The 14,310-nt window shown below is 42.0% G+C and overlaps 1 long non-coding RNA gene across 1 annotated transcript; it reads right to left on the bottom strand.

Annotated features, from left to right (window-relative positions):
* Nucleotides 1-7,339: 7,339 nt before the first annotated feature.
* LOC109265842 (uncharacterized) lies at nt 7,340-14,082 on the bottom strand. The gene is made up of 3 exons (XR_002079370.2): nt 13,822-14,082; nt 8,380-8,544; nt 7,340-7,802 (listed from the first exon to the last, which is right to left on the bottom strand). It is a non-coding gene; the product is annotated as an uncharacterized LOC109265842 (long non-coding RNA).
* Between the last annotated feature and the right edge of the window lie 228 nt (nt 14,083-14,310).

Below are 14,310 nucleotides of genomic sequence, written 5' to 3'. Positions count from 1 at the left end.
GGTAAAATTCAGAATAGCGGTTTTCTGGGGAGGTGGATGATGGATACAGAGTGGGAAGGGGCATGTGAGAAACCGACGGTTTCAGAAATGTGCCAGAAATGATCTATATCTTGATCTGCATGGTGATTACAGGAATATGTGCATATGCAAAAAATCATCAAATCGTATACCTAGTATTAGTTCACTGTATGCACTATGTTTATCCCTCAATAAAAAATAAATAAATGTGAGTGAAACAAACCAAAAAGATGTGAAATGGGAAAATCAGGTTGGGTATGGAAGTGAAGACAGGGAGGGCTGTATGCCTTGGATCTAGAACAGACAAGCAACGGGGGCCCGGAAATATTACATCGAACTAAACCAAAACCCATTAGAATCTGCAAACGCAGCGAACTCGTTTATTTCTCTCTGGCATTTCTTTGTGATTGAGGGAGGAAGTTTAGAGTTGTGTTAAGGCAAGTTCCCTGGGAGACAGGCTCTGAGGTAGAAATTTATGTGCAGGAGTTTTGTTAGGGAGTATGCTTATAGGAACATCACCAGTAAGAAAGTGAGGGAAGCAGGACTGGGCAGAGAGAGAAGATGAAAGGGATGTTATTTCACCGGACTCGGCCAGTCCTACCCGGAGCTCTGGCACTCAGATGGTCCTTCAAAGTGGTTACAAATTGTGACAGAGAGGCCAAGACTTTGCACCCTGCAGCAATCACTGATCAGTGTGGCTACCCTGAGGAGGGTGCATAAACTTGGGTGGGGTGCTGCCTTTGGTGGATAACAATCCCCAGAGAAGGATCCAACTAGGAAGCGTTAACGGTTAACATCCCGGGCAGCTGGAAGAACTATGGTGTTGGTCTGTAGGGTACAGTCTGGACAATGTGTCAACGTATCCACCCTTCATGATGTTTGCTTCTCATAATAAGTTTACTTCCTCCTGGGACCAGCGTCTCTAGGATTCTGCTTGGTCTCATCTCGGTAAACCCACAAGAGGAAGGTTAGTGGGATCAGCCACAGACCACACCACTCTAACTGGCTTTGAGGTCACAACTGATTCTCATCCTCTCTTCTTCCACGACCCATTCTATATTCTTTTCACCCTTGGCTAGCAGCTCTGTTGGTCTGGGTGGCTTTTCTTACGGTGTGAGACTGACCCTCATCCCTGAGGAGGTTGGAGTCCCGGTCACCGGGCCTTTCTCACGCTGTGACGGCTGAACTTGTCCATTTACTGTTAAAATTGGGAGGAGTGTTTCAAGACATGTCCCTGAGAGCAAAGGTATCCTTCCCTGACTGTGTGGAACATTGAAAGTACAAAGTAGCCATGTTGGTAAGCCCGGCCACTCCTATTTCGATCCCTATGGATCTTGGACCTATATGTTATACCTACTGAAGACACAGCACCATGTAATGGTCTTTTAACATTGTGTATAATCATCTTCCTGAAGGCGAACACCCTATTCTTACAGAGTTTCATCTTCAAATTGGTGCTTTAGCTTTAGCTTTAAAAGGGCAGTCCATCATTCTTATCTGCTTGGCAGATTGTGGGTGGTGTGTATATGATAGGATCAGTGGGTCCCATGTGCCCACAGCTGCACCTCTTTTGGTGGAAGGTAGGTCTCTTGGTCTGAAATGATGCTCTGCGTTAACCTGTGTAAGTGCATCAAACATTGTCAATTATCATGGTGACTGGAGCCCTGGGATCAAGAAAGGTAACCTCATATCTTGAGTATGTTACTATTCCAGGCAGAATGAACCATTGCCCCTTCTAGGATGAAAGAGGTCCAGTGCAGACAATTTGTAAAATGACTAATTTGTTCCTTCTAAGGATAGTTCCTTCTAGGAATAGAATATATCAGGGGCTCAGTGTTGACCTATGTTGCTGGTAGACTGATTATTCAGAGTTACAGAAACAAATCAACTTTACGTGAGAGCTCATATCACTGGAACCATATACAGCCTTCCCTCTGACATCATGGCTACAGTGGGCCAGAACTGGGAAGGCTGATGACGGAGACTGGCTGACAACAACCACCTGAGCCTCTTGATTGTCTGGTGCCTCTTCTGTGGCAGATTCTCTCATTTGGCTGTTAACTTGTGACGCACAGTGTTGGTTCACAACCTTCTCGGGAACTCCCAGGTGTAATCTGAAGCTGACCCCCATATGTGGAGGGTAGAGAGAGACCGAAGAAAGAAGCAGACCATTCCTGGCTGGTAGGTGGCAGTTTTAATAAGCAAAGGGAACTTACATATGAAGCTGTCTTGGGCAGAAAGACAGATGGATCCCTACATCCACCCTCCAAATCTTAAATGTTTATCAAGGAGCCCTAACTGGGCCAAGTCACATATACCGTGTAGGTGTTCTCAACATCATATCATCATCTCAAGGCTATGTTCTTGGAACAGCCTCTGGGGGTGGGAAAGTCAGGTGAAACCCACACTCCAAAACTGGGGGAGGGGATGAGGAGCCTCTGAGTGGCAGGATCCAGCTTACAAGTCAACTGGCAGTCACATCTTTTTGATGACCTTCCCCAGTACACAGGACTTCACACTTTGTGCCCGCTTCCATAGGTGCATCCACATGCTTCTTCCCAGACTTCTTTCCACCTGTCTGGTTTTTTTTCCAAACTCCTGCCCAAAAGCCAAACCATTCACTATTGTGCATAGTTTTCTGTTTAGATTTACGGCTGACCACTTCTCTTTCTTCATAAAGTAAGCGATCAGGGATACTTCCCATATCTCTGGTAATTGCAAGGATTTTCCTTCACCTGTGTCTTTCAACACCACCCGGGAGTGGAATTATACGAGAACAAAATTTATTTTTGGCTTGTACTTACATACCAAGACAACTTATTCTTAAGCCAACCTTGGCCTTTTCCTTCTCTGTCAGCTGGGGACCCACATATGCAGCAACAGATGAGTGGAAAGAGAGGCAGTGATATAATAGTAGTCAATGACACAGGGGTCAGGGCCACCTTACTTATACACTCTGGCTGTGGCTCAAGTCCAGGAGCTGGGTAAGGGATCATAACATTTTATTGAAGCAGCTGCCTCAGCCTCCTGATCTTTCTCCTTGATTTCTTTTTGTTTTATAGCTTGAGCAGTACAGCTGTTTGTTATCTGCCTATTTTGTCCTTAGGGATTCCATCATTCTATTAACCATCTCCATAGCTCTCCATGAGCCAATCCTCACCCAGTTACTACTTGACCTAACACTCAATTGCATACACTCGCTTTTCGTTGTTAAGCACTACCAACTGGCCTCCATTCTTTCTTTTCTTTTCTTTCTTTTTTTTAATGCTTCTTTGTCTCAGAGAGAGAGAGAGAGAGAGAGAGAGAGAGAGAGAGAGAGACAGCGTGAGTGGGGGAGGGGCAGAGAGAGAGGGAGACACAGAATCTGAAGCAGGTCCAGGCTCTGAGCTGGCAGCACAGAGCTCAATGTGGGGCTCGAACTCACGAACCGCGAGATCACGACCTGAGCCGAAGTCGGATGCTGAGCTGATGCTGAGCTATCAGGCGACCTTGGCCTCCGTTATTTCAATATCTTATTCTCATTACTATCAGAGACACAGTTCTATAACAACATCCCCTACCGTTAGCCTGGCCTATGGAACACAGACACCACTGAGCTTCTCAGTGAGGCCCGTTTCCTCCAAGCCTTCCCATTGCACATAGTTTGTAGGTTTTGCTTTCACGTGGTACATTCTCTCTAGCATGCTCACTTCTCTGAGCCTTATGAGCTTACCACTGGCTGCCAAAACCATCCTGGCATTTCTACTTCATTTAGTGTAGGCCGTCGTGTTTCTTAGGCTTTCAAGAGCCATACTTCTAGCATATTCGCGTTGTCTCGTGCGGTCTTTGCCAGGGTGTTACACTCTGTGTCTCAGGAGAGTCCTTTTACATCGATAAACTCTTTCTTGTCTGCCTTGTTATTCAGCCTTCCTTGATTCTGCACTGTCTGGATTCAACACCGCAAAACTCTTTTACCTCCCGCAGTCGGTGTTTCCTCGGTTTTAGAGCTTCTTCGGGGTATCATCTATTTCCTGTCTTATAAGAGTCATCACTTACCTAGCTGGGTCGGTGCTGCAAGACAGATGCTTCTCCCTTGTCTTCAAAGTGTGGAGAGAGAGTGCTGTCCTTTCCAAGAAGGGAGCGAGCTACCTCTCCAGGTCCAGAGAGTTCAGAATGACCCAGGGTTTCAAGGTTCTTGAGAGCATTGACCCAGATGTCCCCATTCCAAAGCTCAGCTTCTTTTTCCTTACTAATCAAGGCCCTGGCCTTGGTCCATCAAGCTTGCTGAGGCTGAGGATTTCATAATCTCTGGAGTCCTGAAACTGATTCTTAGTTTTTTCTGTACTCTAAGCTATAGAGGAGATGTCTTTTGATATGCAATAAATGAGGCCTTCTGACTTCTACAATTCGCCTTGTGTAAGTGATTAATCACTCTGGTGGTTTTAAACATATCAGCAAATTTTGACATACCTACGAGACACCCTTTGTGACTCACATCTAACAAACAGAATACAGTCGAATTGACGCCACATGACCTCTGTGGCCAAGCCATATATAAAAGCCATACAGAAGCAATCTAGCTTCCACCTGACTCTCTTCCCCCTCTTGGCACTTTCGCCCCGGGAACCAGCTACCACGCCGTGAAAAAGACAAGCAGCTGCATGGGAGGGTCACCTGTAAATTTTCCAGCTGGCAGGGAGTTATCAACCACCAGATAAATGATTAAATAAGCCACTGGATGACTCCAGCCTCTAGCCTTCTGGCCACTCTTTCTGATGCTGAGGGGAGGAGAGAGGAGAGGTCTTCACTGGGCCCTCTGTAATCTGCCCAATTACAGATTTGTGAATTAAATACATATTTTCATTGTTGCCACCAAGTTTGAGAGTGGTTTGTTACAGAGCAATAGATACAAGGATAATCACTCTCGACCTTCCATTATCTTTCTGCAGTATATGAGTAGCACGTAGTAACTCGATCCAGTGTCATCGTCTTTTTGATTACTTCTTCCCTTGTATCTTTCCAACACTTGAGATATTATACCTGCTGGCATATTCTCTTCTGCTGGTATTTCTTTTTACTTCTCCATTGGTAAAAGCCTTAACAAGTTGCACAGCTATAACATGTCACTTGCTGAGGGGTCCTTACTGTCATCTGGCCAGGGGCCAGGGGCAGCTCTAAAACCTCACTTTAAATTCTGCCTCTTCCACTTCACCACCTTTTGTCATAAGTTCCTGGGAGTGAGTTCTGTCTGAGAAGAAAATTTGTGTACAGGAAGCTCATTGGGGATTGCAGTCAGAAATAACACATATAGAAATTGATGGAATTGGGATGCCTGGGTGGCTCGGTCAGTTAAGCGTCTGACTCTTGATTTCAGCTCATGTCATGATCTCACGATTTGTCAGATTGAGTCCCACGTCGGGCTCTGTGCTGACAGCATGGAGCTTGCTTGGGATTCTCTGTCTCTCTCTCTCTCTCTCTCTCTCTCTGTCCCTCCTCTGCTTGCATGCACACACTCTCTCTGTCTCTCAGAATAAACAAATAACTTTTAAAAAATGATGGAATCACAGTCTGGTGGAGGTAGAAGCTGAATTGTAATACAGAGTCAAATTAGACCTGGGCAATGAACGTGGGGCGCTCTGCAGCTGAGATGTTTAACTGTCCTGAATTCAGGGTGGGGAGGTAGGCCTTTGACTCCTGCATCAACACAAACAGAGGGCATAACTTAGGGTGAAACATCTCCCAGGGAGAAATCCTCAGAGAGGAACTCAGAGGCCAACACTCTTGCAAGCTGGGGGGAACGAATCCCAGAATGACTATACTCCTATAGGAACAGGGAGAATCTGTGTGATGCACTACAATTTCTATAACAAAGTCTGGATCGCTCTGTGCTGAAGAAGACAATGGGGGCTGACATCATGACAATGGGAAGCTAGGGAATTTTCAGGATGGGGTGATAGGAGGCAGTGAGGTCTTGCATTCTTTCTATGATGAGGTCATCGCAGATCGTGGAAACTCATGGAGTAAGTCAAACAGAGATCAGACAAATGCGCTTTATTTTCTGCCAGCCAGTGAACACTCACACACATCTAGGTGGGATCACTGCTTTAAATTATTCAGTCTCATAGCCTGGTAACACACAGTTGCCCTCTGACCATGCTCGGTCGTCTACCACACCACCGTTAGAATCAACTCCATGAGGATATTTCCTTTAATACCATTACTGATTTTCCTTTAGTTCAGCAACAGTCCATTAATTCCCTTTTATCCTACCACAATGTCCCAAATATTTTCATATTGCCTTAAAATATTTATCTTGGACCAGTTTCCAATCTTGCTTGACTCATCTCATCTTGCTTCAAGGAGAAATTTCCTTTGATGTTAATAGCAAACTGCTTTCTTGAAAGGCTACATGTGATTATTTAAGAGGATAAGAAAGAAACTTGGTGGGATCACTCAGGCCGTCTTTCCTTCTTTTATTCTTACCTCCAGTGAATTCTTTTAGAGCCTCTAACCCATAGGGACATGTTGTCCATTTTGGGGGGAGGGGAGTTTTTGGTTTTTCTACCTCTTTAAAAACATGTTCTCATTATGGAATAGCATCATGGTTTCAAGAAAAGCAAAGTGACCAGCAATAAGGCATTCAAACTTGGATGAAAGAAGAGTGATTAATAATTCTACTAGGAAAAAAGAACAGAGTGCTCTCCTCCATGGACTTGCCCTATCCTATCTCTAGAAGGAAATTTCCCTGTTGTGGGAGGGGATACATCACTAAGCTATCCCATTAATTAGACTCTGGAATCAGCCTGTAGCAGTATTTCTCTTTACAAATTAATAAACTAGCATTCTGCTTATATTGCAGCATGAAGTAGCCTACATGGTTAAGTCAACATGAGCCTTGGGGCGCCTGGGTGGCTCAGTCGGTTGAGCGTCTGACTTCAGCTCAGGTCACGATCTCACGGACCGTGAGTTCGAGCCCCGCGTCGGGCTATGGGCTGATGGCTCAGAGCCTGGAGCCTGCTTCCAGTTCTGTGTCTCCCTCTCTCTCTGCCCCTACCCTGTTCATGCTCTGTCTCTCTCTGTCTCAAAAATAAATAAACGTTAAAAAAAATTAAAAAAAAAAAACAAAAAACATGAGCCTGATGAACTCTGGGGGATTACAAATTGAGTTTCTGGATTTACGAAACTGAGGGTCAAACCAGGAAGCATGGTCAATACTCCAAGGGAGTTCAGCTCATTTTCCCATGCCAGCAGCCTCTAGTTCCCCACAGACTTTCTTTAAACTTCAACACTTTTTGGGGTCGGGCTTTTTCACTTTATAGAAAAGGGACAGACACATAACTGGTGCCAGAAGAACATAGCACTTCATTTTTCATGGAAAGTCGTAACAAGAATAGTTACAGTTTTGCTTTTCAAAACACGTGACAAAGGGCCCAGTGACAGAGAAATCAAATGATGAGATATAGGAGTCAACAATTCATTTCAGTCATGGTATTTCTTGGCTGGCTCCATGAAGGTTCTTATTGCTGGGTCTTACCTGAGTCATGCATGACGTGGGTTCTAAATAAACAGCGAGGCTGGTCTTTGATGTTGAATTCATTTCTGGGTTGCCTTCTCATATTCTTCACTTTGTTCATAGATACATGCAGCCAACTGCAGGAAGAAGGAAGTTGCTTTTGTGGTGCTTCGGCTCTCAGTTTAGCCATTGTCTCAAGAATAGATGATCAATGTGCCATTTTCTGTTCCTGTTGTGATTCCCGTAATAAGAGCTGATTCATGTTTTCTAGTTTACATTCTCCTTGTGTTGTCTGCCATGAGGAGAAAGGGTGATTTGTTCTTTTCAAAATAGAACATGAATGTCTATACACTTTTAATAGGCTTATAAACAGGTGTATTCCACTTGGTAAATGTTTCCTTCTTTGAGTGACTGCCCATTCTACCTCATCCTCATTCAAATAGCATGAGGAAAGGAGGGGGCTAGGTGGGTAGGGAAGGGGCGATGCATCAAATATTAAAAAGCTGAGGTCAAAGCATTACAGTTTATTACCATCATGTTTCACAGAATATATGAGCCATTAAAATTCCAATACTGCACCATATTATTGTGATAAAGGTTGTAATGGGAACGAGGAACGACACCACATGAATCTGTTCTAATAGCACTGGTGATAACACGAGCAAGAAAAAGGCACAAACAAAGCCCATTCCTATTATAACATTAAAATGAGAATCTGGTGCCTCTGCTCCGAAACCCAAGACGGAAGCTATATAACAAAATGAGTAAAAGTAACATCTGGAGGAGTAACAATGTCGTATTATAGTGGACACCTTGGGGGAGGGGGTGATTAATCATTCCCAACCCTACAACGTGGTAACCATACCTACCTGGTTTTGCTCAGTTTTACATACGCCTCTTCCAGTGCTTGTCTTCGTGACCACCAGTAGTAAGAACTATGATGTTTATATGTTAGCTGTTAAGTCACAAGCCCAATTCTGCATTCATTAGTGGTGAAAGCTTTGTATTCCTTATCTTTTCTGCATTTCAGTTTCCTGATATGTAAAACCAGAGAAAGAACATACCTATGTCAAAGGGTGGCTGTGAGATTAAATATAGAGCATGAAACATAGCACTCAAAAAATCAGCGGTTACCATCAGTAATAGCAGTCACAGTGTGATATGAGAGATGTTTTTACCACCTGCCCTGCTCAGCAGGCAATTTCTAGATAGTTTTGTATAGTTACACCTCACTCAAAGGCAAGATTTACCCTTCGCACCGACATAATCCAATGAGGTGTCCTGTTCTCCTAGCCTCATCTGAGAAGATGGAGTTTATAAGCATCTGGCACATCTGTCATGGGTTGTCCACATGAGATGGATCACATGGGCTACTGGGCAAGTTTTCCGGCCTCAGTTAAGGATAATTCCAAAAAAGGCGATGGAGAATCAGCATGCTAATCCTTGGAGCTTGGCGGTCTTAAGTGGGCAACAAGACCACCATATTGCCCCAGCTTGCACTTGCTCCTGTAATGTTGCTGGTGAGGGGGCTTCCAGTTCCAGCTTGCCCTCCTGAATGCATGGCATCTCTTTCCTTTACACTTCTTTCTTCAAGTCACGGTGGAAGTCATTTAGCTTCTTGGTATGAGAAAAGATCACTATTCAAGCAAACAACATTATACTTCTTTCCTTTAGGTCACAAAGTTGTTCAGTTATTTGCTTGATTTTTCCCCTATTTTTTCTTCTGCTTGTACCTTATGTTTTTAGTTCTCTTCTACTGACTTGAACAGATTAGGAGGAATGGAAAATTTTTAGTGGTCTCAGAGATGTGGAAATAATATTTGTATTAATACTTCAAATATGATCCCACTTTACAAGGGGATAAAGATTTATACCTTCAATTCAAGTCACAAAACAAATAGCATCATCTTCTTTAGCAGATATTTGGTATTTCAAAAATTAATAACTCCTTATAATAGGATTTTAAAAGAACTTTTCACCCTAATCATGAGAGTAATATATGTCCATTGTTTTCTCAGTTTGAATACCCCCAAAAGCCGACCTTGATGCAAATTGGGATGCAGTTATTAATATGGGAAGTGGAAATGATCCTGTGGGAGTAGGGGAAGTAAGCCAAAGAAGGGAGGGAAACCAAAAATGAGTGTGCTACATAGATCAATGGAATAGAATAGAGAACCCAGAATTGAACCCACAAGTGTATGGCCAACTAATATTTGACAAAGCAGGAAAGAGCATCCAATGGAATAAGACAGTCTCTTTAGCAAATGGTGCTGGGAGAACAGGACAGCAACACGCAGAAGAATGAAACTAGACCGCTTTCTTACACCATACTCAAAAATAAACTCAAAATGTATGAAAGACCTAAATGTGAGACAGGAAACCATCAAAACCTTTGAGTGGAAAACAGGCAACAACCTCTTTGACCTCAGCAGCAGAAATTTCTTGCTTGACACATCTCTGAAGGGAAGGGAAATAAAAGCAAAACTTAACTATTGGGATCTCATCAAGATAAAAAGCTTCTGCACTGCAAAGGAAACAACCAACAAAACTAAAAGGCAACGGGTGGAATGGGAAAAGATATTTGCAAATGACATATCAGATAAAGGGTTAGTATCCAAAATCCATAAAGAACTTACCAGACTCAACACCCAAAAAACAAATAATCCAGTGAAGAAATGGGCAGAAGACCTGAATAGACACTTCTCCAAAGAAGACATCCAGTTGGCTAACAGACACATGAAAAGATGTTTAACACCACTCATCATCAGGGAAATACAAATCAAAACCACATTGAGATACCACCTCACATCAGTCAAAGTGGCTAAAATTAACTCAGGAAACAACAGATGCTGGCGAGGATGTGGAGAAACAGGGACCCTCTTGTCATGTTGGTGGGAATGCAAATTGGTGCAGCCACTCTGGAAAACAGTGTGGAGGTTCCTCAAAGAACTAAAAATAGAACTACCTTATGAGCCAGCAATAACACTACTAGGAATTTACCCAAGGGATACAGGAGTGCTGATACATAGGGGAACACATATCCCAATGTTTATAGCAACACTTTCAACAATAGCCAAATTATGTAAAGAGCCCAAAAGTCCATCAACTGATGAATGGATAAAGAAGATGTTGTTTATGATGAATGGATAAAGAAATTGTGGTTTATATACACAATGGAGTACTACACGGCAATGAGAAAGAACGAAATATGGCCCTTTGTAGCAACGTGGATGGAACTGGAGAGTGTGATGCTAAGTGAAATAAGCCATACAGAGAAAGACAGATACCATATGTTTTCACTCTTAGGTGGATCCTGAGAAACTTAACAGAAACCCATGGGAGAGGGGAAGGGAAAAAAAAAAAAGAGGTTAGAGTGGGAGAGAGCCAAAGCATAAGAGACTCTTAAAAACTGAGAACAAACTGAGGGTTGATGAGGGGTGGGAGGGAGGGGAGGGTAGGTTACGGGCATTGAAGAGGGCATCTTTTGGGATGAGCACTGGGTGTTGTATGGAAACCAATTTGACAATAAGTTTCATATATTAAAAATAAAAAAAAAATAAAATAGTATAACTGGTGAGGAATACAAAAAAAAAGATGTTGTTTATATATACAATGGAATACTACTTGGCAATGAGAAAAAATGAAATCCTGCCATTTGTAACAATGTGGATAAAACTGGAGGGTATTACACTAAGTGAAGTAACTCAGTCAGAGAAAGACAGATATCATATGTTTCCACTGATATGTGGAACTTGAGAAACTTAAGACTGTGGGGGAAGGGAAGGGGAAAAATAGTTTCAAACAGAGAGGGAGGCAAACTATAAGAAATTCTTAAATACAGAGAACAAACTGAGGGTTGGGGGGCAGGAATGAGGGGAAATGGGTGATGGGCATTGAGGAGGGCGCTTGTTGGGATGAGCACTGGGTGTTGTATGTAAGCGATGAATCATGGGAATCTACCTCCAAAACCAAGAACACACTATATACACTGTTAGCCAACTTGACAATAAATTATATTAAAAAAAAATTCATGGCAAGCAAAAAAAAAAAAAAAAAATGAGTGTGCTAATCAAGCTGAAACCTTTCTAGGCATTTTGCACAGAAAGAGATTTAAACGTGGAAAATGGGTGCTTACAAATTATTGGAAGCATGCAAAGAGCTGGGCTGGGACTCCAGGAACAATTCCCTGAAAATCATCACTGAACTAGTCCACAGGTGGAGCTGCGACTTCTACCCCAGTCAAGAAGATGGGAAATTTGGAAGGTACCACTAGAACCTCAGAAACAGACCTTCCTAGGAGCAATCCAGGGGTCTCTGTCAGTAGAAGTGCATCATGGTACAGTCCACATAGGGGAATCTGGCATATTTAACAACAACTAAGTATGCATTTCATCTGCTCAGCAATTCTGCTTCCAAGAATTTATTCTACAAATGCACAGGAATGAAAATATGTATATACCAGGTTTTGCACCATGGCATTATCTGAAAATAACTGCATCTCCAGCAAGAGGACTGGTTTAGTAAACAATCCACAGAATAAGACACAGTGCACCAGTTTAAAAAAAAAAAAATGAGAGCATTCTCAACACAGTGATTTTGGAAATCTCCAGGATATATTTTAAAAGAAAAAAAAAAAGTATGGCATTTAAGCAAAGTACAAGATGTGTGTATTTAGTTGTGCCTGAAAGCAAGACAGTACCCAAAGACTAATGGAAACAGGTGAAATGAATATAGGATCAGGCCAACAGTAAAACATCAAAGTTTTGAGCATCAAAAAGGATAATGATAGTAATGGTAAGGATAAAAAAGACCATTGAGATTAAAATGATACTAAATTAACAAGTATGTATATAAGCGGAAGAAGCCCTTACTAAGAAGTTCAGTTAATAAATGTAGAAGGAATGACAGAATTAGAACTCTACCATTTTGCAATCCCAATGCAACAATTGATTCAGAAAAGGATTATCAATGGATAGTAAGAAGTATTGGGTGAAAGGTTGTGGGAAATAGGGTATTCGCACAGCCTGGAGAGAAAAGTTTTTTTCATAACGGAGACCTTTGGTGAACAAATCTCAACAAAGTAATAAAAGGGAATATTGTCAATAAAGGAACATGCTGAAATTCAGTGCCTCCTGGTGCAATGCAGTGGCAGGAACATAATATCACCTATGTGGTGGCCGTACGAGGAGAGTTTGTCCAAATATACAAGAACACATGCAGAAAAATCCAGAGTGTGAGACGGTCTATAAAAGAAATGGCGTGTCTTCAAAAATGTTAATATCACGAAAGATTAAAAAAAACAAGTCACGAGAAATTTTTCCAGATAAAGGGACATTAAAAAGGCATGCAAATTAAATGCAACTTTTAATTTCCCAAACCAGAAAAAAGTAAACAGTTGTAAAAGTAAACAGTTGACACGATTGGCACAACAAGGGAAGCCTGAGTATGGATCGTATATTAGATGTTATTGACTCAATATTACTTTTGCAATATTTACTTTTGTAAATATGGTATTTTGGTTACTTAGAAGTTACACACTGAAGTATATAGGGACGATGTGTCATGATAGATCCACTTACTTTCAAATGGTTCAGCAAAACAACAGCAAATAGGTGAATAGAGAAGAAAACATAAAGTGGCAAATGTTAAAAATTGGAAAATCTAGGTGAAGCATATATTAGTGTTCATTGTGATATTCCTTTTGATTTTCTCCATTGTTTTGAAATTCTGCAAAATAACAGCTGAACAATGTATATTTAAAATCACAACTTGTTTTAAAGTTTATTTATTTATTTTGAGGAAGAGAGAGAGAGCATGCGCAGGGGAGGGGCAGAGAAAGAGGGAGTGAGAGAGAGTCCCAAGCAAGCTCTGCACTATCAGCACAAAGCCCGACGTGGGGCTCGAACCCACGAACCATAGGATCATGACCTGAGCCAAAGCTGGGCGCTCAACCGACTGAGCCACGCAGGTGCCCCAAACCATGACTTTTTTTCAAAGTAGATAGAACAGTGGATCTGAAATGTTACCTTTGTTGCAAAAATGAAGAGAAACAAAAATACTCATTTGTATAAGCAAACCTTAAAAAGATAAATTTTAAAATCTAATAAAGTGTTTTCAATAGGAAGGAGAGAAGAAGGTGGAAACAAGATTCTCAGTGTATAAGTTTTTATATTGTTTTGCTTCTTCATGTAAATATAATATCTATTTTAAAACACAGCATTAAATAAAAGGCAACAGAACATAGAAGAATCACATGGGCTCCTGAGTCAGACTTCTTGGAGTCAATCCTGTTCTATGACTTCCCAGCTTACCATTGCTTTAGGCAAATTGTGGAACTCCCAACGCCTGTTCTCTTCTCTGCAGAGTGAAGACAATAATGATACCTGCCCACTGGAGGATCAAAGTACTCAGACCACGCCTGGCACTCTTCAGAGTAAGTTTCCAAAGGAAGCAGATCTTCAAACCAGTAGAAAGAATAGAAACTGTCTGGTTTCAACTTTTGGTTCCAATTTTTCTTTTTTAGAAAAGCTAAATTTATTTCCCCAGAAGAAAAAAATCTAATGTCTTCAGAGCCCCACACCGGCAGGGGCTGCCTCATGGTATGAATTTCCTATGATCGCGGTGTGATGGAGCCGGACCGGTCAGTCCTTAAATAGCACAAAGTCAACCCAGTCGTTTAACAAAATTCCATAGCTGGTGGCAGAGAAAGGCCGAGAATGCAGGACACGTGGCTCTCTTTCCAGTACAATGTGTTATTTGTCAGAGCTGACACTCAGGCTGAGAAGAAATTCATTCAGTCA

This window comes from Panthera pardus, unplaced genomic scaffold, assembly GCF_024362965.1.
Source record: "Panthera pardus isolate Hobbes unplaced genomic scaffold, ASM2436296v1 HiC_scaffold_1, whole genome shotgun sequence".
NCBI classification, from domain to species: domain Eukaryota; kingdom Metazoa; phylum Chordata; class Mammalia; order Carnivora; family Felidae; genus Panthera; species Panthera pardus.
Note: the sequence above shows the minus strand (reverse complement) of the source record. Positions and strands in the feature narration are given on the sequence as shown.